A 22187-nucleotide genomic window follows, 5' to 3' on the forward strand; every position below is an offset into this window, starting at 1 on the left:
TAAAGATGTAAATACACTTTAGAATTCACTGGAAGTTAAATATTCATAGGCTTCATATCAGACAGAAGAAATGTTTTGAGTAATTTGCAAAAGAGAGAAGACATATCTGATAAAAGTATATCTGATAAAACTTTTATAAGGGAGTGTAAGACTAAGAATGGATTCCCTACATGCAGATGTCTGCCCATGTGAAATGCATGAAAACAGAAAATGAATCTGAAAGCTTGTACTTAGAGATAGCAGATTTGAAGGGGTAAATATTTCTTTGGGGTAAATGAATCTTCAAAGTTATAGCTGTGGAACAATCAGATCTGTTTGCTTGAGGTTACTATTAAAAATATGATGCATCAGCTACAGTAACCACCGCTCATATAGTTTTAATGCTTTGACTCCACAGTGACCTAGTGATACAATAATAATTGGCTCATCACCACAATGCAAGACCAATTAACAAAGAAATGGAGTGAGGAGGAAAATTATACTTAAACATATTTAAATACAACAAATGAGTGTACCCATGCATATTTCACAAGCTACCTGTTATACTATATATAGCTCTTGATGGAAATATTGTTTATATTGTTCTGAAGTATCACAGTGGTAGGAAGTGAACTTAAAAGAAGCCCCTCTCCCCCTCCAACCAAAAGCACAATCCCCAATTGGGTGCAGATATAAATGAATACCCAAACAGAAAATGCTTTTTAGCCTTATGAGGGCTGTGCCCACATATTCATGAACAGAGTCAGTTATTGGCAGCAACAGTAAGCAGGCCTAATGGAGGACCAGTCTAGTGTTATTTTGTATGATCACATCTAGATTTCCAAACACAGGGACTTTAGCCTTAGAATTTAAGTATTTAAATTCTATTCTATTTTCATACCTTCTGCTATCTCAGTCTCGGATTGGTGGTGCCAGTGACATTTTAATTTATATTATAGTAAGGACAAAAACAAGAGAGAATAGAAATGTGAAAGGATGCAAAACAATTTAAAACAGAACAAGCAAAGTGCAGAAAAATGCAGTCAGATAATTACAGAAGAAAAGATATTTCATTTTTATTTACCTGAGAGGATGAGCCCACAATCCAAAACTGAGACATTGTTTTAAAACCAGACAACCACATTTGACATCTTAGCTGTCTGTGGACAAGTAGTCAGAAATTTTTTCCTCCTCACCCTGACCTCCCTCACAGAAATTTATCACTTTCTCTCTTGCCAAACACAGAAATTAATCATTTTGCTGAAACCCACAAAAATACACAAAAGTTCATCATTTTCTTCTACCGCAACTTTCACCAAATCCATCTGCTCTCAACCGTGCCCACTGAGAATTCCATCTGCTCCCAATCCTCCAAAATTAATCTTTGAACACCCACCCCTGAAATTCTCTGACTCCCATGGGGCTACAGAAGGAGGATCTGCTGACCCTCAGGACTGTTGACAGCAGGAGTCCAGGGGAACAGTAAAGCAGCAGGCTGTAGCTAGGACTAATGCTGCCTGTTTCAGCAGCCAAGCACCCTGAGCAGAAGCAAGTCTGTCGAGAAGGAGAAGTTCTGTGGCTAAGACAATCAGCACAAATGAATGAGGAGGGAACAGACGGGACCAGCATCCCAAAACCTGTGTCCAACTACAGAGTAACTCTACTCATGCTGCTAAAGACAAAGAATTATTATGGAGAGACTAGTTGCACCTCTCCCAGTAATTAAGGCTAAAACAAGACTTGTGTTACAAGGACATTTCTGACCTCCCTGCTCCGGCCCGCCAGTCTCTTTAACTTAGTAAAAAACTAGCTGAATATCTTACAAACTCGGTACGTAGTATTTTACAATGACACAATGTTCCCACAAACTTTGTGGTAAATCAGAAAAGCAGATTTTGAGATACCTTGTCTGATATGTTTAACTACTCTGTTATTTTGAAATCCTAACTGTTTTTTGTTTGCTCTATTTCACTTATTCCTATATCTAAAAATTCCAGAATAACCTTCTGTTCTTTGTCTCCATGAAGAATGGTCCTCTTATAGTTATTTTGCAGATGTAGTGAATACCTGAAGAGATATTCACAGCTGTAATGGGTATATAAAATCTGTAGGCCACATGCATACATATTTTATACATTATTATTTTTGTATGTGTATTTTAATTTGTATCCAGAAAGTGGCATTATTTGCCATTTTTGGTAAGTATATATCTATATGCAAGAATAATTATAGCACATATTTGAAATTCTTTATCAATTAAACAGGAAGTCAATATATTCATGTAAGACGAAAAAATATGAACAGCTATAGCGTGTATTTTATATGAAGGATTACGTATACCAATTTTGTGTGCTTCAGCGATTGTGTGTGTAACTTAACACAGTTCAGGGCTAAGTTTTCAGAAGTACTGAGTATCTATTGACTTTAGGTGCAGTTGTGAACGCTCAGCACGTCTGAAAAATCAGGCCCTGTCTCAAAATGTGCACCAAAGTACTAGAAAAACACAATTTATGGCCACCTTCAAAAAATTTAATGTAAGGGACTTGATAGCATCACGTATGAATTTTATGGCACAGTCAGGGATTGAACTCAGTTTTCCAAAGTCAGTCAAGTGTGCTCAGGACAAACAGAATGTTCCAAGAATTTAGGAGCAAGACTGTAAAAAGCAAACATTAGCAAAATTGCCTATATATTTCACAAGTCTCATTCTCAGAAACCACTGCACCAGCTTTGTGGATTTTTTGTTGTTGTTGTTGTTAACCCAAGGCAGACAACAAGCATGGTAAATTTCAGCGCAAATGGTTATAGTCTGGTAAAGCTATAAGAAAATGAAAAGGGCATGGGGCATTAATGGTAAATGTTAAGCAACCTTAATATACAGATGACACCAACACCTACTAAATAAAGCATGAATGTTGCCTATTTTGATTACTGCAAATGAAGCCATTTCATGGCAGATTTTTTTGTATATACACATTCTGTTGATGTATAATACTATATAACAAGGTTTTAGTATATTTGGTGCATTTAAAATGGTCTCCTTTGTCCTGCTCTCATGCTGCCGAAATAATCTGTTATTTCACTTTATTCACATTGGTAACACATGCTTTAAGATATGGAGTTTCACAAAACACAGATTTCACTGTTTTCCAATTAAAATATTTAAAAGTCTCACTTAAATTTTTATATGAATTCATTTTTTTTACATTGTATCTTCACAGACATAAAGCAGCATAGTTCTGTTGACTTCAATGGAGCTATGCCAATTTACACAAGCTGAAACTATTCCAATTATTTATTGCTTCAGAACATTAACATGATTTTCCACAACAATATTCCACTGTCTTCCTTAGTCTATGTCACCTTCTATCCAATTTGTAACACCTACAGAAAATAGTCATTCGCTGACAGGAAATCTAAAAAGTAAGAGCTCAAACAAGCAATTGTTTCTAGGCACTTGCTGTCAAGCTGTTGGGGTGCAAAGAGGAAAGGGACTTCACTAAGAAGGGGCCTCAATTACTCATCCTGCCTGCTACTGTGACATAAAAATGGAGAGTTGAAATGTTCATAAAATGGAATCCAAGAGGTATGTGGATAATGAGAATTCTCCCCTCCCAAATCCTCCCAAAGGAAAAAGTATCAGGATCTGCTTGGTAAGACTGGGGATAGGGTTGCCATGCAGATGCCCTTCAGACTTCTTCTCCAATATATCTTTTTGAGATGAGGCGACCAGATCTGCATTCAGTATTCTACCTGTGGGCATACTATGGATTAATGAAGATACAATATGATATTGTCTGTTTTATTATCAAACCCTTTTCTTAATGATTCCCAACATTGTTAGCTTTTTTAGCCTGATGCTGCACATTGAGTGGATGTTTTCAGAGAATTATCCACAATGACTCCAAAATCTTTCTTGAGTGGTAACAGCTATTTTAGATCCCATCATTATATGTATAGTTGAGATTATGTTTTCCAATGTGCATTATTGTGAATTTATCAACATTGAATTTCATCTACCATTTTGTTGCCCAGTCGCTCAATTTTGTGAGATCCCTTTACAACACTTCATAGTCTGCTTTGGACTTAATTATCTTGAATAGTTTTATATCATCTGCAAATATTGCCACCTCACTGTTTATCCTTTTTTCCAGATCATTTATGAATACGTTGAACAGTACTGGTCCCAGTACAGACCCCTGGGGACACCAATATTTACCTCTCTCCATTCTGAAAACTGACCATTTGTTCCTACCCTCTGTTTCCTATTTTTAACCAGTCACTGATCCAGAAGAGGACTTTCCCACTTATCCCATGGCAGCTTACTTTGCTTAAGAGCCTTTGGTGAGGGACCTTATCAAAGGCTTTCTGAAAACCTAAGTACACTATGCTGATGCCTACCACAACACTGATCAATTTGCTTGTATGTTATAACCTTTTTACCCATTACTACCTGGCCCTAGCTTCATCCCCCTCTCCAGATGAACACCATTCTGTTGAGTTGACTTCCTGAACTTCTAAGACCCCTGGGTATGGATAGTGACTGGTCAATGTTCCCAGCTCTAGGTCTCTGAAGCACTCCCCAGAGTACAAACCCTGCATGTGACATCTTACTGGGGCAGTGGGACACTGCAGTCTGGCCGCTTAGACTTTGGAATGAGTACCACAGCCCTCCTGAGTTCCAATTGCTTTAGACACATTGCTCCAGCATCCACCTGATTGGGGGAGCTCTGGTTTCTAGTTAAATCCTTCAGGGACAACATGGCAGGCAGCATACAGATTTAGGAAAGGAATGTCTTAATCACAGGTACTTTACTGTTGAAAGCACATTAGAGAGTTACAGATATTTGAAAAATTACACACAGTTCTGAATGCAGCCCCCTCTCATGAATCCTGGCTTTGATCAGAAAATGTATGCCGGGCAGCCTGTCCTGCCTTCTAGGACTGGTCTGTTTGCATGTGGTGGTGGTCAGCGCCACCTCAGAGAAGCAGCTGCCTTTTAAAAATGTTGTCTCTCCCCTTCATGCTCATGTGCTCCAGGCTGAGGAACTGCAGCCCATTTCCTCAGCCAGCCTTCCACGTAGAGAGCTCTTGTGGATTATTATTACTATTATTAATTTGGATTACTTTAGTCTTTGCTGGTCATGGACTCCATTGTGGTAGGCACTATACAAACACAAAACAAAAAGATAGGCACAGGCAGTTGAGAGACAATTAGACCTGATGGCTCTCTCATTGTCAGCCCTTGCTAAAGTGTTCCACTCTGTAGCACGAGCACAATGTCCAGAACAGACTGACCAGTCAAGATTAGACTGGTTTTCAACACCACCTGGATATTTAATCCAACATGAACGTTACAATGCAAAGTGAAGTTTGCACTGAAGGTTACAATCACAAACTCGTGTTCACTAAACAAAATGCAATTCACAATTGGACACAGACATATCCTCAGTCTGTCACACCACTCTTAGGCGGTCTGTCTTTTTAGATGGAAAGTCATCAGGCTAGAGATTATGCCTGTCTCTTTGTTTGGAAAGCACCTTAGAGACAAAGGGTGTTATTGCAATATAAATATTAATAAAGATATGTATTTTGTGGGTCACTTCATTCCCAGTTGGCTCCAGTGGACTGGTTATGAATTTGGGCCTATATACTTATCGTCTATAGACTGGATCCTCAGGTACATCAGAGTTCCACTTCATACTATTGAGATAGAAAGGGTGGGCAAGGATGATTAACAGACCTTTTCTTCTTCCTCATCCTGGGAGCAGTCGACAGCTAATTAAGCCCCCCTACAAGTTACTACAGATGCAAGTCTGTTTGAAATTTATGGCAGCTAGAATAGCTGCCAGAGGTCAACATGGATTAGTGGAGTGCAGTGTGCTCCTGCTATGCCTCCCCCCACTTCCTAAACAGATGGGGGCAATTTTAAGTCGTTTATCTGCTTCTGGAGCAGCACAAAAGGCATTACCCTGGATCAAGGATTTGGCCTTTTATGTATAAAAGATGCATATAATTCTGTAAGTTTACAAACACTATACATGGATGGTTCAGTATACTTCAACATTTCAGACATACCAAAATCTTAAGGTATATCTAGTCACTTTTTCTCTAAATCTCACCTCAAATCCTTCTTCTTTTTTAGCTGATGTTTAACTCGCTGTAAAATATTTTGTAATTCTATGAATAAAGAGTATTGTATAAAAATAAATTGTATTGCACTGAACATATAGTATATGACAGTTTACAAACAGTGTTTGAAGTTGCAAAGAATCTTTGCTAGCAGCTCTCATTAATAGTGTAACAGACTAAAACTTTCAGACAGGCATCAGCTGTACTTAAAAACCACTCAGAGGGACAAATTTTGGTTATCCGCATGCTATAATTCTTTAGAACTTGAAAGTCAATATTAATAAGGACATACAAACTAATATTAAGGAACACTAACCAACTGCTTACCCTGAATTAATGTTTTCACTTAAATAAATAAATAAAAGACCAAAATGGAATTGAGTAATTTTAATTGGAAAAAGTGCACCTAGTGCACAGAAAACACTGCCTTTTTTAAACACATTTAGCACTAAAATACCATTTTACATAATACATTGGATAAATATGATCTAATCTGGTACTCATTCCTAAATGTATATTGTCAATAGTTAAATAGGTGTGATCATCAGGCAATCTGTTTAGATGCTCATATGGCTGCATAAAGGTTGGATCAAGGGATGAACAGATATGTGTATGAATAGTTCTTCATTTTTCATTGTGCATTAGCCTGTAGGAATACACGGAAATCTAATTAGCTTTAAATAACAATATTATACCAACCAATGGTAAAAGTATTTTGATAAGAAAAAGATTTTTTGAAAACATGGGACTACAGACCAGATTTTCAAAGAGCTTCAAATAGGCTTCTAAATTTTTACATCCAAATGCCAATTGCATATGCAATTTTAAAACATTTGTACATATAAAAGCTATGTTTAAAAATATAATATAAAATAATAAAATAAAATAACATTTTACTTTTGCTGGGATTTCAATTTCTCTCTCAATACATAAATTACACATTTAAGTTTCATATCAACACCACATTAATCCAAACAATATTATAATACACAATTTATGCACAATGGGGCATAAAATAGGGTGTTAAGATATTCAGCGTAATACTGAATCACAGATCAAGTTTTTTATTGGCGATTATATTAATAGTAATTATTATTTAGTTCATACTAACAGTAAAGAAGGACTGGCCCAGAGAGTTTGCATTCTAAAATACATATACACAGAAGATGAAACAAACTGGGATGACATAGTGTTTGTTTCCCTCCTACACAAAATTATAGGCTCATTTCTTGTGTGCCTCACAGAGGTGGATTTTTAAGAAGCAAGTGAATGAGACGAATGTAAACTTGGTATTCAGAGATGAATTAACTGTGACACAGAGAAGGCAAGTGACTTAACCAAAGACACAAATGATCTTGCCTTTTCTCCATTCCTCTCTGCCTCTTGCACTCTCATTCCTGCCTTCTTCTATGCAAACCTGTACATCTAGCACATTCTCTTTGACCTGATTTTCCTTGTTTCCTCCCTCAAGGCCTTCTGTGGGCATGTGAAATGCTGACACCAAAAAGCAAAGACAAATTCAGCCATTTTAAAAATAAAAATTGTTCAAACTTGAAAAAAATAGCAAAAGCAAAACAGTCTTCTTGACTGAACATTTTCTCTCACTAGCTTCTTGCCATCTCTACTACTGAAATCGTACTCTCAAGCTGGTTAGGCATTTTTTAGCTAAGCCAACTTCTATCCGGTCTTGGGATAGAAAACTGAGGACTCAGCCTACTCCAGCCAATACACAGTGCTGCTTCAAGTGCAGCATTCAGATCAGCAGCAGCAGACTGCGGCTCCAGGCCAAACGACATTCACACAAATAAAGGAAAAACGTAATGTTCTGTGTATTTCCAACGACCAGACCCTCTTTGAAAGAGTCTACTTTCTCCCTGATGACTTTAAAACATGGTCCTCCTCTATCAACCAGTAAAAATCAACCCAAAAAACATGGAGCTATTAAGATACATATTAAATGTTACTGTCCAATATATTTGCTTTTTTGTTACATTCCATTATAATCTTTCATCTGCTTACAGTAGACTTATGCATGTGGTGAACTTTAAGCAAGTGAGTAGTTTCATTAATTGGGAATACTGACATGTTTAAAGTTAAGCATGTGTGTCAGTCTTTGAAGGGCCCTACCTAATACATCTCTGTCCAAAAGAGTTTTCTTTATACTTCTCTGTAAAGGCTCTGCTCACATTTGGTACTAAGTAAATCATTTCTATTATATTGATTATTGTCCAGTAGAGCCTAGGTCTCCTAACTCTCAGTCCTGTGCATTAACCAGAAATCCATCATACCTCCCACTATAAAAACAATGAAGTCTAATAGTTAATAAACTAAATGCACGTATTCTATGGAATTGCAGGAATATTCAGAATTTCATTTGCCACATTCTTCAATGTATTTGGGTTTCAAAAGTTTGCAATTGTGAAATGTTATATTAACAATTCTTTCTGTGTAAGTAAAAATTAAATAAAATAAACAACAAGCACAGCCATATTGTGACAACAGTCTTACCTGACGTTAGTATGGTACACAATGTGTACTCATTCAGGGGGCTGCCCATGACAGCAGTGTTGTTCCACCTGGAAGGACAGCCTTGACTATTCCTCTAACCCAAAACCAAAGTGCATTTCATACACTTGCCCCAATACTTCCTACACTGCTTTATCAGAGCATGGAGGGATAAGGTAGGGACCTAGGAGTACACTTGTAAGCTTTAGGTAGTCAATTCAAATACCACCGGGGATCTTTTTTCTATTTCTAAGAATGGAAAGAGTTGTGGCTCCCCCACAACATTCTGTTTTGGATTTGTTCCTCCTCTTTCCCCTATCACTGGGACCAGAGAATGATGTGGTTTTATTTAAGTCTGTGGGATCACAAGGATGTAAGTACTTCCCACTCTAACACTGCAGCAGCATTTTCAGCAAGTGCACGTTGTATGTGCATGGTATACTATGCCTGAACAAATGGAGGCTGGGTAGTGACACAACTAAAAGTCTCTCCCTTAATATCAATTAACTGGAGAAAAATAAGATGGCTGTAGACTGGGCAAAAAGCTAAAACTTTTGTGCAGGGAACCATCCTGCAAAGGCAGGGAGCTGAAGTAAATGACTAACAGGAGGCAGAGCTTTTCAATTGACACACCAAATTAGCAAATATCAGAACCTTGCATAAAGCTGAAGTTCTGCCCACTCTTTGTGGCAACTGTGCCTTCAATCTTTACATAAGGGAGAGGTTTCTAGAGATGGAACTAGGACAGAGCAGGTCTTGAGGAAAAACCCTATGGACAGCCATGTTTGGGGAGGAAGCTTAAGCTGAGATCTATGTTTTACTGTTTTGAGTTTATCAATGAAGGCAAACTCAAGGAAGGGGGGTAAAGTCTGGACGTTTTCTCAGGGATTCATGATCTGTTAAGGACAGAGCAGGAATTTAGAACATTCACAATGAGCTGTTAGGCCTCTTCCCTTTCTAACAGTATTAGTTATACCCTCATCCCATTACAGCAAAATGATCCAAATTAACTCAATGCTCTGCCCTCCTCTTTTAATGTAGATAATTTAAACTTCGAAGTAAACACCCCCTTTCTTGATCTTCAATTGCAAAATAAACCTGCTTTCTTGTTGAAGCAGCATCAGAATTGTAGGAGAGTAAAGAGTTAAAAGCTGGACAAGTGGTCAGGCCTAAATTACAGGGAATGGGACCAAGACAAATCTTGTTTCTGTTAATTGGTGTGAATTTTAGTTAGAGTTTGTTATCTCTCTTCTTCTCCTCCCTTTCTGGCCGTCTGCGCAGGGAATGAGTCTATTGCTATTTCTGTGCAAGATCTTTTGGTGGGAAAAAAGCATTATCTTCCTTTTCCCCCTGGCATGCCTTTACTTCAAAGAATGTTAGTGTAAAATGTATAGGTTTTAAGGTGATGTGCCTAACCACTGTATGGTAATCCTGTAAACAACAAACAGGGGTGGGTATAATTATATTCATTATATAGTTGTTAATTTTTATTTTATAGGAGTCAATGTAACCAAATAAGGGTCTATGGGGAGTTGCTGAAAATGTATACATTTACATACTGTTATGGATAAAAGAATTGTAAAGTAACCACCTCGTTGCTCACTCGCGGCGTCGAGGTGAATGAGCAGGCAATAAAGGGTTCCATCTCCCCAATCCACTCCCTGGACAACCTGTTTGATTATTTTTAACAAGAATAATATGATTTATCAAAGAATTGTTTAAGAATGTTTAACTCACCCACAAAATATACATATTAATAGCATGTATATTTGTGGTTGCTCCTATTTTTCTTTACAGGCACCCAAACCTTCAGGAGTAAGATTTAGTTGTCAACAGAAAACTCAGACGAAAAAGCACATCAGCCACGTGAATAAAATTGATTTGTCTGCTTTCACAGATATATATTAAAATGTAGATAACATTAACATAAAACTCTTGCACAGCTAGGCATTGGTATCTCTTTTGGCAATCTTTACTTTTAAAAATAAGTTTGTTTTTGATTATGGTTGACAACAGAAAAAAAATCCTTTGTTGTCAATACCAGAATATAGATGATGAAAGAGAGAGGCAAGGCAAGAAGGGAAGCTAATATTTCTGAATACGGACACAGAGTTTTGTAATAGCTGGCTCAAATAAGTCTCTCGAGCCCCAATGGTTCTGTGCCATAACTCAGGAAACAATATTTCATAAATCATTTTGTCAAACTTCCATTTATTGTGAACTAACTAACTAACTAACTAACTAACTAACTAACCCATGCAGCTGTTCTTTAAGGTGGGCTACATAAATGCCAGTTCATTTGCTGAATTTTCACCATTACATGTTGATGGCAGATCTCAAAGTGGGTAAACTATTACACTGAATTACGTAATCTAGATTTCATAAGATTTAATTATAATGTACTTCAGATTTAGTGTTGGGGATAAAAATAATGGGTTTTATATTTGTATATTATGTTGGTCTAACAGTGAGCTCCCAAATACTTCCAGCCCCTCTACCACATACCAGCATAAACTGGGAGCCCTGCAAAGTACCAACACTTCAGATTTGAAAAAGAGGAGTCTTGGGTGCCTCACTCCTCCTAGTCACCAACCTTCATGAGAGTACAGGAGTAGGATTGATGGGCTAGAGTGAGAATCCCACTAGAGCTCTTCGGGTGGAACGTGGTGACCATACTATGTAATTAAGATAATGAAGGTGAATTCAGGTCTATCTGTAATTTGTGGCATAATCAGGGCTATGTTATCTTCTATGACTATCTACCTTATATCACTAATTCCTGGAAAAACTCACCTTTAGTTAATTTGTCCTCTTGGTAAAAGTGCTTACAAGTTGTTTTGTTGGTGGGTTTTTTTGTTTTTGTTTTTGGCCTGCTCAGCTAAAATTTTATTCCCATAATACTAAATTTCAATCAAGATTATGGTCTGGTCTTATCTCCTGTAATGGCACTGGTTTAGGTGACCACAAATTTTAATTTGATTGGAATGGAGTCTAAATAATTGTGTTAGATACTTCTTTTTTATATACTATTGCTTATTCTTCTCATTTTGTTCCACTACTGTCAGTTTACCATCATCATTAGCTGTAAGTGGTCATTAGGCCCTATCCCAATACTTTCCCAGGCCTTTTTAGAGTTCAGTTTGGGGCCCTATACTTTTGAGAATTGAAATTCTCAGATTGGTATCTAATATTATTATACATTGTTTGTACTTAGTATTTTTATTATTCTGAAGACCATGAGCTCAATTCTCCCTTACTTCTAATCTCCACTTACAGATCCCTGGTGCTGTGCCACCATGGCTGCAGCATGAGATACAGCAGCCTAGAGCAGGAGCGTAATCGATATTACATGGTGAAAATGCCTAACTTATGCTACTGAGATCATAGTTAAGCAGAGCTCCATTTACCCTCTGGTACAACCTTCCCTCCCTTGGGATGCTCCCTAAATTATAGGGAACTGGGGAACTCTCTGCTGGACCCTTTACTCTGACTGAGCAGTACAAACAAGCTGGTATATACCAGAGAATCTGGCCCCTATCATATTGTAATCTTTGACCTGATGCAGCTGAGGAAATCTTGGTTTGTGGCTTCCAGTGGAAGCTCCTCTGTGGAGACAGGACTGACACTGTATACCCTATTTGGACTTAAATATAGTATGATCTTTATTCTCTGCTGTAAATTGGCTATGAACACAATTTTGGTTACCTACTTTAAGAACTCACCAGCCTCCCCTGTTCTCATCATATCTTACTACTTTACAATTGTGGATATGACAAAATTATTTAAAAATTAACACCGATAAAAATCAGCGTTTGTTAACTGGTTTTTGTAATTTGATTCTGGACCAAGTTTGGTTTAACAGTAATCAGATTCTTCTCTTTCCTAAATCACTAGAGGTTTGGAACGATAATGGATTTAGCTCAAGGCTTATGTTCTCGCTTTCTTTTCCAAAATGTTTGATTGCTACCCATTTAATTTAACAATAACAAATGTTCATGCATATTTTGGTAAAATATAGGTGAAATATAGGTATGATTATTGTAAACATTGGTCTTCTTACTGTTAAGCCTTTCACTACTGTTCATTTAATCTATTGTGGATATATGAGAATATAATATAGCAATTATTTCACTGGGGTCCTGGTAAACAACATTTAAATATTTAAACTATTTCATTACAGATTAAAAAGTAATTGCAAACTTTATTCCTCCTGTTAAACTTTCACAACATTTTCGCCATATAATATTGATTAATCTGAGAATGACAACTACTGGACTTTTATTTTATTTTTTACAAAACTTAATCTGAATGTTAGCAGATCTGGTAGTAGCACATGGTAGTAGCACACTCCAGTTCTCCCCCTTTCCCTTCCTGATGCCCAGTCGCAGTTTCCTTGCCCAGACAGTCACCCATCCTGGCTTTGAGTTGAAATCCCACTTCCCATCCAATGTCTTCTGCACAGCTCTATGTCCTAGTCTTCTTGGCTGGGCAATTCCAGTCACCCTCTCTCACCCCAACTCCTAGTTTCTGCCCACCAATCAACTCCCAATCTACTCCCCTCACAAGTCCAGCTCTTGTCCCCTTGAATCAGGTAGCTTTCTCCTCACGTTACCTGGGCCCAGCACAGAGGCCACTGAGAGAACAGGGGAGACAGGGTCCCTATTCTCAGTTCAGATGCCCAGTTTTGGCATGGCCCACAATAGCCCAGAACTTCAACTGCAGGGAAATTTCCGCTCAGCCCTGGACTGCAGCATGCTCAGTGAGGACGGAATTTGAGGGAAATTTAGCTGCTAAAATTGAAGAAGTCTGTATTGAATGTATGCAAACTGTGATTTTGCAAAGGCTTATAACCTGGCCAAAACTGGGCAGATTTTCATGGTGAGGGCAAAAGGCCCATTCTTGACACAAAGGCCACTTCCTACCAAATTTCAAGTTCCTGCTACAAAAACATGGGGGTCCTTGACCTTCTCAAAGGAAGGTTACCAGAATGTTTAAATATAGGCGAAACAACGTATTTTTCCTTTCCCTTGTTTTCAGAAATGTCTGAACTGTTTCAGCTGAAATTTTTTGGAAAATTTCAGTCTGAGGCACTCAGCCATGAAAATTTTAGCCCAAATTATTCAAGTTTGCCAAAGTTATAAGTAACTGAAAACAGGGTCTTATAATGGAACGTGTCAGGCAACCTTAATAATAGGCAGTGTTACCAACCCCAATTATAAATACGCTTAAATTTGTTTAGCATAGCAGGAATAGCACAAATTAATTTCAACATAGAAATAATTTGTCACAAAATTAATGTGAATTTTGAAAGGTCTTTCTAAAAACTATAGGAATTCGGTTTGCTAGGATGATTTGAATTTATATGTAACCTTTGATTTGAGAAAAAGCAGGGGTATAAGAGGCACAGAAGAAGAGATACTTCAAAATCAATAAAAATAGAACGGTATATCATATTATAAAAACAATTGAATGTGTTTACACTGCCATGTCATGTAACACAATGCGATATGGATACATCATCAGAACTCATTACAGTTTCATATGAAGGGCAATGAGATTATTATGTGATGCTCTAAGAGTGAAATGAAATGTAACGAAGTAATGCAGTGAATTGATGAAATTCCATCTCCCCTCTAAATATTGTAGAGATTTTTTTTACATCCCCAATTGCCATCACGAAATTATTCTGTACTTTATCATAACTTAAATACTTCAGTGCTCCAGTTAATCCTCATGACCAGAGTGGCTGGTCAGGTTAACAAGGCCTTACAGTGTCTTACAAGGAGGTCAGGTCAACCTGACCTCGATGATAGGAAGCACAAAAATAACTGTGCTGGCTAAATATAATACCAACAATAATAATAGACACTATGGTAATATCAACAAGATACTATCAGTTTGCTGAAACTTAGGAGTTGGGGATAAAATTTATTCAGAACTCCCTTTGGTATTCTCTTCACACAGAAGCTTAGAAACTATTTTATTAAATATTAATAACAACATAAAAGACATTTGGTCTTATATTCATTTTAATTAGCCAGGATATACATGCCATTCACTTTGAAGCCAAATGCTGCTCTTTTGAATTAACCTGCAGGGGGTACTGGAAAAGTGAACCAACTAGCATTTAGATATTTCTCCTCTCTCCAAGAGATAATTAACATCTAATCTTTGCAAACCATTCTAACATCACCTGATCCCCCTATATGAGTTGATTCATAGAATTTAAGCACTACGGGTCTATTATAGCACCAGGTCAGCCATCTCTTATAATTCCAGCAGAACTCAGTAACTAAATAAAGGTACTAACACTGCATCTAACTGCTGAAACTGCAGAGGGGACAAGAATTCATATTGGATGAGACAAAACTTACAGTTATCACTAAGGAAGGAAACCAGACAAGCACATATAGAGCCAGTTAAGTTTTTCAGGGAAAAATCAGGGCAACTGAAGCACAATGATTTAATGCTAGCCAAAGCAGCCCCAGGAAATAAGAAGGGTTTTTGGCAAATAATATTCGGGTAAAAGAAAGAGTAAGTTAGATAATCAAAACATGGAAGAAGAAATCAGTGATAATTATAAAAAGGCTGAGATACTTATTTGAATCTATCTTTAATAAGAAAAATAAAGAAAAGAAGATATAAATGATTAGAAAGCAATGAAGACTTTTTTATTATAACTTACGGGCAAAACAACAAATTTTTCACTAGCTTTGTTCTGACCATTTTGGCTTAAATGTTCAAAAAAAAAATCAGTCTGAGGCAGAGACTTGACATGGAAAATTTCAGCCCAAATTGTTAAAATCTGGCAAAGTTATAAACAACTGAAAACAGGGAATGGGATATACAATAATCTTATAATGGGAAGTGTCAGGCAAAGGCAGTGCTACGAGCCCTCCCTATAACAAAACATGAGTATAGACAGGACAGTGGAACAGTTCCTCATTTCCACTCTGGCCTCTTTAAACCATATAAAAGATCCAGAGTGGCATCAAAGGCCCCTAAGAACCTCACATCCAGATGCAGAAGATTCCTTTGGCGTCGGCACTATGAAAGACAGCCATAAGTCTGCCTTCCAAGAACTCACTCAAAAGCTCTGATGAGCATGTCAAGAGTGAGGCCACAGCATGAAGCACTGCAGAAATTCTGGACCGCACTACGGCCCATAGGACAGCCCATGGAGGTTGCCATAAGATAGACAGGCACTCAGAGCTGCAGAGCAGGTCAGAATTGGAAAGATGTAATGGTGGCTTAAAGCAACCTTAGCACCTCACCCAGCCGCTGGGCTGCAAGTTCTGTGCTGTGCCTAATAAAGGAGCTGAGCAGAATCTCACCCATGGTCTCAAAACCATATACAAGCCTAAAACCAAACTGACTGAGGTCAAAGAAACCAAATGCTCTTGTCGTCTTGCTGCAAACTTCCCTAAAAACATGTTCAATCTAGTGCTTATGATGCAGAATTTTAAGCATGTTTTATAACATATCTAAAAAAAATGAATAGATCTGACAAGGTGAAATTGACAAATGAATGTCAGGATTGTTCATATGGCAAAAGATTTCATAAGATCTAATTACAAAGAATCTTTTTTTTCTTTAACAAGTTAAAGCACATCAAACACAATAAAAAAGACTAATTAACAAAAGACAATTAACAGAGAGCAGCCATCTTGCAGTCTGATGATGTAGGTTAGAACAAAGGAAACAGATCACCATTGGAATAAATTAAACATCAGATAATTTCAAAGTTGTTGTAAGGCAATTACTATTTTTTAAAAATCTGGTTAATGTAACAGTCATTAAACCCCTTAATAATAAAAAAAATCAAGAACTTACTTTACAACAACCTTGAAAAAATCTGATTTCCCATCCATTCCACTGCAATGGTGAAATGCATTTCTTTATCTCAATCTATTTCACTGGAATGTACTTCTTGCTGGAAAGTATCAGAAAAACATCAGCCCCCACAAAGAATGACTCCACCACTATTCACTGAATGGAGTGATGGAAAATGATATGGAGATATTTCTAAAATCTTTTTGAAAATTATTTGTTAATATATACAATCTTATGTAGTATGTACTGAATTTAACTAGACATCACAGTTAATTTTTAACAAAAACATAGTTTGGATCTCTGTAGGCCCAAACATTCAAAAAAAATTAAAAACAAAATGCATCAGAGAACTTATGAATACAATTATGGATTAAATGTATTAAAATGTTTAGGCAAAAAGAGGATGTCCCTTTATTGTAACATGTCCTTTTAATACTGATTCATAGGATATTAAAATGACACGCAGATATCACCTCTAAATGAGCAGAAGAGTTAGAAATAAATGGGAATCTGAGAACACTTCCTTCAGAACTTGTCACCACCTAAACCTACTTAAAACTTTAATATAGTGCTTAATTAGGGCTTAGGTGGTGCACAGGGATTTTGCCGGCCATCTGTGCTAGAATGAATTTTATTCAAAGGGCTCTGGTGGTGCCCAAGGGGCTTGTACAACAGCCCTATGCACAGAGGTGAATTTCACCCTTTTTGGTATTTTAGTATATGAGACAATTAGTGATGTGTTCTGAACAGCCCAAACTCTTTGCTCCTGTAACACGTTATTTCTCAAATCAAACATATTATACATGCAAAACTCTTAGACAAGACCATTTCTCTCTCTCTCTCTCTCTCACACACACACACACACACACACACACACACACACAACGTTTCCAAACTACAGAACCATTTAAAGCATTTTAACAATCAAATAAATTTAGTTAAAAATTAATCTTTGTATATTTGTTTATTATACACATCAGTGTATTATATGAACTGCAAAACAAGCCTATTTTAAATATAGCCTTCTTAAAACTATAATGATGGAATTAGGGGGTTTTTGTTTTTAAAAACAATTAAATATAGAATCCAGTGTAGTACTCAATCAACAAAGTAAAAAAAATTTAGATGACTGGGGTTTATATTATTGGTTAATAAAGTCAAAACAGCAGATAAGACAAAACTAACATTAAAAGTTTCATGAAAAAACAAAAATGTTTAATACACTAAATGCACCATCATCTTAAACATTAGCGAAGAGCTTAGACTAAACATTCAATAATGATCCTCAAGTAGTACATTATTGGCTTCCCATTGACTTCAGTGGGCTCTGGATCAGGCTTTAAGTGGTTCTCCCCATAGACATACGCAGACAGATGACATTTTAAAACAGAAAGTGCCCTAGCATCTCAAAACACATTTGAAGAAAGAAATGTTAATTCAAACCGCCACAAAAGCAAAATACCAAATAAAAGAAAGCTGATGAAGCAACTGGGTATTGATTGCCTACTTCAGAATTCTCTGTGCAAATATTATCTCTTTTTCTATATTGTGTTTCTCTTTTAGTTTTTGTTTATGGGATGAACTATATAAAGGTTTCTTGTTTGTAATATTTTTTGATACGATATGCTAGGCTACCTTCTGAACATTTGCTGTTTAAGCTTCTTGTCTCTCTCTCTCTCTCTCTCTCTCTCTCTCTCTTTTTTTTAAAGTACTCAAGAAGCAAGCTGGTTACCCAAATTATTAAAATAGTTTGCCTACCAAGCCACTTCTTTTACTGGATTTTACTCTCATTTGCATTGATCATAGAAGTATGACATTTTAAATTTCTTTGCACTAATTTTTTTTTTTAAATGTGCTTATGCAGAAATCACCTCCTGCAAATGCTTGGCTCATAAGGGAAGTTCCATAAAATGTTTAAAAGAACACAGTATCTGTTTGCAGTAGATGTACTTACACTGACTAAAAGTTTAATAGCAACATGTTATCTTCATTACTTAAAGTTTTGACATTTCTATTACAAGCACTTATGATTTTTCAAGGGTCTAGGAAACAGCCATGAACATTTATGCTGAAATTTGATGTAGAAAAGCTAAGGCCAATAGTAATTGTTTTTAAATCAATTTCTGATTTTAGATCCACATGGTGGGAGAGGTTAAAAAAAAAGGGGGGGGGGTTATTGCTGAAAGGGAGAAAGAAAGACCTCCGTGGTAGGATTCACTGAAATGCTTCCAGTGCCCTGCACAGAGCCAGTTGAACATGCAGAACTGCAGTGTCTGAATGAGTGGACAAGATGATCATGCCTGGAGGAGGGATTCTGGTTTATTAGTAACTGGGAAACCTTTTGGAAAAGGAGGACCCTATCCAGAAAGGATGGGCTCACCTAAACCAAAACAGAGCAGATTATGACCAGCAGAGGAGTTTTTGAACTAATGGCTGGGGAAAGCCAACGCGTGTGGAGAAGCACCCAGTTTGGACAAAGACGTCCTTTGGGGGAGGATTTATTAAAGCGGATATTCTATATCCTAGTAAGAGGGCTAGAAGTTAATGAAGTACGGGTAGGAACTGCAGAAAAACAGTCAAACAAAAAAGTTCCATTCAATTACATGGCTACAAAAACGGACAATGCATTAGTAACTGCGGATTTCAAGTATCCCCATACTGACAGAGTACGTGTCACCTCAGGATGGGATGCAGAGATAAAATTTCTAGACACCATTATGACTGCCTCTTGGAGCAGCTAGTCCTGAAACCTACAAGGGAAGAAGCAATTCTTGATTTAGTCCTACATGGAACACAGGATCTTCTGGTCCAAGAGGTGAATATAGCTGAACTGCACAGTAATAGCGACCATGACATAATTAAATTTAACATCCTTGTAGGGGAAAAAGATATGAAAGAAACATACCACAATAGCATTTAACTTCAAAAAGGGGAATTACACAAAAATAAGGACCAAAAAATGCCACCCTGGCTAAACAACAGAGTAAAGGAGGTTGTTAGAGGCAAAAAGACATCCTTTAAAAATTGGAAGTCAAATCCTACTGAAGAAAATAGAAAGCAGCATAAACTCTGGCAGATCAAGTGTAAAATTATAAGTAGCCAGGCCAATAAAGAATTTGAAGAGCAACTAGCGAAAAAGAAAAAAACATCAAAAAAAATTTAAGTACATCAGAAGTAGGAAGTCTGCAAAACAGCCAATAGGGCCACTGGATGATAGAGGTTTTAAATGAGCACTCAAGGATGAGCAAGGCTATTGCACAAAAGCTAAATGAATTTTTTGCATCAGTCTTCACTGCAGAGGATGTGAGAGAGATTCCTACACGTGAGCCATTCTTTTCAGGTGACAGAATGTTAGACTGTCCCACACAGAAGTGTCAACAAAGGAGGTTTTGGAACAAATTGATAAATTAAATAGTAATAAGTTACTAGGACCAAATGGTATTAACCCAAGAATTCTGAAGGAACTCAGATATGAAACTGCAGAACTAATAACTATGGCTATATAATCTACATCTCAACCACAACCTATGTTCCAGATGACTGGAGGATAACTAATGTATCACTGATTTTTTTTAAAGGGGCCACTGGCTATCCTGGCAATTACAGGCTGGTAAGCCTAACTTCAGTACCAGGCAAATAGGTCGAAACTATAGCAAAGAACAGAATTATCAGACACACAGATGATGTTGGGGAAGAGTCAACACGGCTTTTATAAAGGGAAATTGTGCCTCACCATTCTATTAGAATTCTTTGAGGGGGGTCAACAAGCATGCGGACAAGCACATAGATCCACTTGATACGGTGCACTTGGACTTTCAGAAAGCCTTTGACAAAATCCCATGCCAAAGGCTCTTAAGCAAAGTAAGCAGTCGAGAAATAAGAGGGAAGGTCCTCTCATGGATCATTAACTGGTTAAAAGCCAGGGAAAAAGGGTAGGAATAAATGGTCAGTTTTCATGGCAGAGAGGAGTAAATAGAGGAGTCCCCCAAGGAACAAGACCCATGCTGTTCCACATATTCACAAATGATCTTGAAAAAGCAGTAAACAGTGAAGTGGCAAAGTTTGTAGAGGATACAAAATTACTCAAGATAGTTAAATCCAAAGCTGAGTGTGAAGAGTTACAAGGGATCTTACAAAACTAGGTAAGTGGATGACAAATTGGCAGATGAAATTCACTGTTGGTAAGTACAAAATAATATGCATTGGAAAACCTAATCCCAACTATACATACAAAATGACGGGGGGTCTAAATTATCTGTTACCTTCCAAGAAAGAGATTCATTGTGGATAGTACTGCTCAATGTGCAGCGGCAGTCAAGAAAGCTAACAGAATGTTAGGAACCATAAGGAAAGGGATAGCTAATAACACCGAAAATATCATAGTGCCACTGTATCAATCCAATGTACTCCCACACCTTGAATACTGCTTGCAATTCTGGTCACCCCATCTCAAAAAAGATATATTAGAGTTGGAAAAGATGCAGAAAAGGACAACAAAATTGATTAGTTCCAGAGGGGTAGTCGTGTTAGTCTGTATACAGCAAAAACAACGAGAGTCTTGTAGCACCTTAAAGAGTAACAAATTTCTGTGGGCATAAGCTTTCGTGGGCTGCAACCCACTGCATCTGACGAAGTGGTCTAAAGCATCTTTAAGGTGCTACAGAACTCTTCTTGTTTTTAAAAATGAGTAGGGGTATGGAACATCTTCCACATATGGAGAAATTAAAAAGTCTGGGACTGTTCAGCATAGAAAAGAGATGACTAAGGGGGGGGGGATATGATAGAGGTCAGTAAAATCGTAAATGGTGTGGAGAAAGTGAATAAGGAAATGTTATTTACCACTTCACATAACACAAGAACCAGGGGTCACCCAATGAAATGAATAGGCAGCAGCCTATTACACACATACGGAAGCACTTCTTCACACAACACACAGTCAAGCTGTGGAACTCATTGCCAGAGGATGTTGTGAAGGCCCAAAGTATAACTGGGTTCAAAATAGAATGTGGTAAGTTCACAGAGAATAGGTCCATTAATGGTTATTAGCCAAGATGGTCAAAGACATAACCCCATGCTCTGGATGTCTCTAAACCTCTGACTGCCAGAAGCTGGGAGTGGACAACAGGGGACAAATCATTCAATAATGGCTCTGTTCTTTTCATTTCCTCTGAGTCATCAGGCACTGGCCACTGTCAGAAGACATTATTATGTTTTTATGTTAAGTGATCTATCATCTCTTCCTTTAGGGAAAAAAACTTGCTGGAGGGGAAAACTTACTGACAGTAACTCATTACACATAACTTTCTAGCTCTCATCACTTCTGATGGGAGGTTTTTGAAGTAGAGCTGGGTGGATATTTTTGAACAAAGTTTATTTCGGTTTTAGTATATGCAGTTTCAGATAGACCAAAACTGTTTACAAATTCAATGCAAATTTGATAAATAGTTTTGGCCCACAATTTTGGAGAGGTTGGGAGGGGGCTGCCCATTATGCCCAATAGCTTGATGTTAAGGGCATTCTCCTGGGATTTGGGAGACCCAGAAGTGCATCCCCACTCTGGAGCAGGTATTAACACAGCTCTGATTTGAAGGCATGGAGTGGGGCCTGCCAAAGCGTATGACTACTCCTGGAAATTCCTATCTCCTAATCTGCAGATATCAAGGAAGCCATGCACAGGACCTGCCTCCCTGCTCCTTAAATTTCCTCTACTTAGGAGCTCTGCTACCCTAGCCTCCCAG

At 37.5% G+C, this 22187-nt stretch overlaps 1 protein-coding gene and 1 long non-coding RNA gene across 4 annotated transcripts in view; one reads left to right on the top strand and one right to left on the bottom strand.

Annotated features, from left to right (window-relative positions):
* AUH (AU RNA binding methylglutaconyl-CoA hydratase) overlaps positions 1-22187 on the bottom strand; it is a 168288-nt gene that overhangs the window by 15612 nt on the left and 130489 nt on the right. The gene's annotated exons all lie outside the window — the stretch shown is intronic.
* On the top strand, positions 1424-6095 carry LOC137166803 (uncharacterized). The gene is made up of 3 exons (XR_010923826.1): positions 1424-1809; positions 3433-3565; positions 4134-6095. It is a non-coding gene; the product is annotated as an uncharacterized lncRNA (long non-coding RNA).

This window comes from Emydura macquarii, unplaced genomic scaffold (genome assembly GCF_026122565.2).
Source record: "Emydura macquarii macquarii isolate MOO-44397 ecotype Brisbane River unplaced genomic scaffold, CSIRO-AGI_Emac_v2 contig_2897, whole genome shotgun sequence".
Lineage (NCBI taxonomy): Eukaryota > Metazoa > Chordata > Testudines > Chelidae > Emydura > Emydura macquarii.